The sequence below is a fragment of the Cebus imitator genome, unplaced genomic scaffold (genome assembly GCF_001604975.1).
Source record: "Cebus imitator isolate Cc_AM_T3 unplaced genomic scaffold, Cebus_imitator-1.0 Scaffold1022, whole genome shotgun sequence".
Lineage (NCBI taxonomy): Eukaryota > Metazoa > Chordata > Mammalia > Primates > Cebidae > Cebus > Cebus imitator.
Window position 1 is genome coordinate 88,157 of NW_016108337.1, and position 3,356 is coordinate 91,512.

The following is a 3,356-nucleotide window of genomic DNA, read 5'->3' on the forward strand; positions in this document are numbered from 1 at the left end:
AAAAAAAAAAAATTTAAGGTTGCAGGAACAAGTTAATAACTAAATAAAGACCCAAAACTTATAAATATATACCAGTACTTTAAGCAAAAAATATTCTTAATTTAAAAATAAGTTTTACTTTAAAGATAATAGTACAATCCTAAATTATTGTTAAAATCAATAGTGACATAGAAAAGTAACAAGACTAATAGCCTGACACAAACTGATCACAATCCTTTATAAGAGACAACACTGTTCTTAATAACCTATATAAACAAACATTAAGTAATCCTATTTTTAAGTTAATGTGCTGGGATCACAGGTGTGATTACTTAATCCCAGCACACTGGGAGGACAAGGAGGGCAGATCACTTGAGGCCAGGTGTTGGACAGCAGCATGGCCAACATGGTGAAACCCAGTCTCTACTAAAAATACAAAAATACAGCTTTGCACAGTGGCAGTATTGTAGCCAATGAGGTTTATCCAAGGTGCGATTATTGCTAATTGAAAACTTTTCCCAATACCCCACCATGATGACCGGAAATATAGTCGGCATTGGCAATTTTTGGCAGTCTCTATAGGGATGGAATAAAATAAATTAAATAAAAAAAAATAAAATGGAATAGAAATACAAAAAAATTAGCCAGGCGTGGTGGTGCACACCTGTAATCCCAGCTACTTGGGAGGTTGTTGAGGCAGGAGAATCCTTAAACCCAAGAAGCAGAGGTTGTAGTGAGCCGAGATCATGTCATTGTGACAAGAGTAAAACTCTGTCTCAAAAAAATTTTTTTTTCTTTGAAACAGGTGCATTCCTCCTCTTGCTTTCTGAGGACTCCCTGCTCTGTCACTTAGTAGTGGCTAATAAAATCTCTTAATGTCACTAGACTCTGCGACTCACCATAAATTCCATTTCGTGTGAGATACAAAATCCTGTTGTTGGGGTCTGGGACAAGACCCCTTTGCTGGTGACAAAACTATACTAATTCTTTTGTTTTCTTTTTTTTTTTTGAGACAGAGTCTTGCTCTGTTGCCCAGGCTGGAGGGAAAGTGTGTAATCTCGAATCACTGCATCCTGTGCCTCCCAGGTTCAAGCAACTCTCCAGCCTCAGCATCCCAAGTAGCTGGGATTACAAGCATCTGCCACCATGCCTGGCTAATTTTTGAATTTCTAGTAGAGACAGGGTTTTCCAATGTTGGCCAGTCTCCACCCCTGACCTCAGGTTATCCACATGCCTCAGCCGCCTAAAGTACTGGGCTTACAGGCGTGAGCTACCTTGCCTGGCCGGCTTGTATCCTTGGTGATCGCTTGGATATGGAGGGTGGAGGAGGAGGGGTGTCATGCAGATATCACTCTTGGATTACTACCTGGGATATTAGGCGCAAGGCTCTATTATTGGTTCGAACCCTGAGAGCACCAGCAAACAATTCGAGGTGGTGTTGAGCAACATGCTGTTTTCATGAGCGCCTGGCTGCAGACTAGCTGAGGCCTAAAACAGTGTCAGACCCAAGTGAGGGTGAGGTGGGGGTTTTATAGTCTTCTGTAAATGGGAAGTGTCCCAGTCTGATGTAAGTGCTACGTGGGACCTATACAGCCTCTCTCCTGATCTTCAGGGGGTCCTTGTCTTCCGGCCTGCCCTTTTCTGGCTTCTGCTCACTTGCTGACCCACGCTGCTGGTGCAAGTGGTCCTGTACCTTGGGACCGAGGCTGAGGAGGGAGGAGTTATCCCCCAAGCTTTCAGCCCCAGGAAGAATCTTTCATTAAGGAGAGTAGGCTGGCTGATTGTTGTTTGTTAGGCACAACTTGGTTTTGTGGGTTAGGTGGGGTGCCTCAAGCCAAAAGCTTGACTCCTCGTACTGGCCAGACCCCACGTGGCCGTTCCTGTGACTGCCAGGCCACTGTGAGGCTGAGAGACAGTTTTATCTGGCCTCTGTCCTGCACATGTTTACGATGCCTTCTCTGTGTTGGCAGATCTGGGGGTCCACAAGATAGGATCCCGTGAAGAGATCTCAAAGGTCTTTAGTCCACTGTGTTTATCACATCACTTCCACAATCAAAGATGAATAAAATATAGAGGCGTATTTAGTGATAAGGTTGATGGTGCACCTGTGCTAGGCGGTGTTTTAGTTCCTTCAGACACCAAGGAGTTGAGACAATCCTTTGCCTTAGACTTTTGCATCTGTAAGTCCTGCTATCGAGAGCTGTGTGCGTTACAATGTCTGATTTATCAGGCGGGATCTGGGCTGTCTGTAAGCTTAGGTGAGGGGAGGCTAGTGTCCAGCAAGTATGCAGTACCCCCTCAACATCCCAGTTCTTCTCCACCAATCTTCCAATTCTAGGACTGATGCGGAGGCCCTCAGAGTGACGTAAGAGGGGAAGTAGTCAGCGTGCTCTGTGGCTAGCTTGTTTGGGAGTGTACACTGTAAATTCTCTGCTGACAAAATGTTGGAAACAAGTAGTGTTTCAGCTTGAGTTTCTCGTAAATGGCTTGCAGTCATACAAACCAGAGCGTGCATACCACAGGGCAACATGAGGGTCCCTCTACCACCATTTCTCCCAGTGGCCTAGGTGGGCATCTACACAGAATAATGTGTGCAGCCTCACTGTGTGAAAGTCCAGTGCTTTGTTCTTGGAGTGTCATCAGGGAAGGGCCCCTGACTTGGAAGGTTGCCGAGCTGCCGCGGAGGGAAAGAGGGGAAGTGCAGTGCTGTTGGGTCTGCGTCTCGCTCTGTGACAGGAGGCACGAGATAGCCTTGGTCTTATGAAGACCTTGGGTGTCCCAGCTCACTTCAGCCCTGAGCAGCCTGATGCAGGCACTGGGCCCTGGTTCTGGATATGAGAATATAGCTCGGGCTTCCACTGCATGGCTGGCACAGTGGGCATTCAGGTGCCTATTTGGGGATTGCTACGGAGTCCTGTGCCAGATGCAGTGGTGCACAGCTGGGAGCCGAGGGTCCCTGCTTCTGCTGGAGAATCTGGGCAGATGTAAAGTGTTAAGGTTAGTGGTAGGGTTAGGGGTTAGCTTTAGTGTTGGTGTTGGGGTTTGGGGTTTGGGGTCAAGGGTCAAGGGTCAGGACTAAAGCGTAGGATGAGGGATTGGGGTAGGAGCAGGATTAGGGTCATGGGGTTAGGGTTTAGGGTTAGAGGTTAAGGGGGTGAGGGTAATAAGCAGATTACTAAAAGCAATTCTGCTTCACTTCAATAACAACCTCCCCCAACTCATTTTGTCTCCACAACTTATTTTTCCAAGAAGAATCCCAGGCTTCTTAAAGCACCCAGTGACTTTTCACACCTTAAATCTGTGAAATCCTGTCTTCTTCTGCCATAGGCATAGTTCAAACATACCAGGCGAGGCAAAGCCAGACGCCTTCCTGAAGG

The 3,356-nt window shown here is 46.5% G+C and overlaps 1 non-coding gene across 1 annotated transcript; it reads left to right on the forward strand.

Moving 5' to 3' along the window:
• Positions 1 to 423: 423 nt before the first annotated feature.
• On the forward strand, positions 424 to 564 carry LOC119469921. Its single transcript, XR_005198781.1, has one exon. It is a non-coding gene; the product is annotated as a U4 spliceosomal RNA (small nuclear RNA).
• Positions 565 to 3,356: the final 2,792 nt, after the last annotated feature.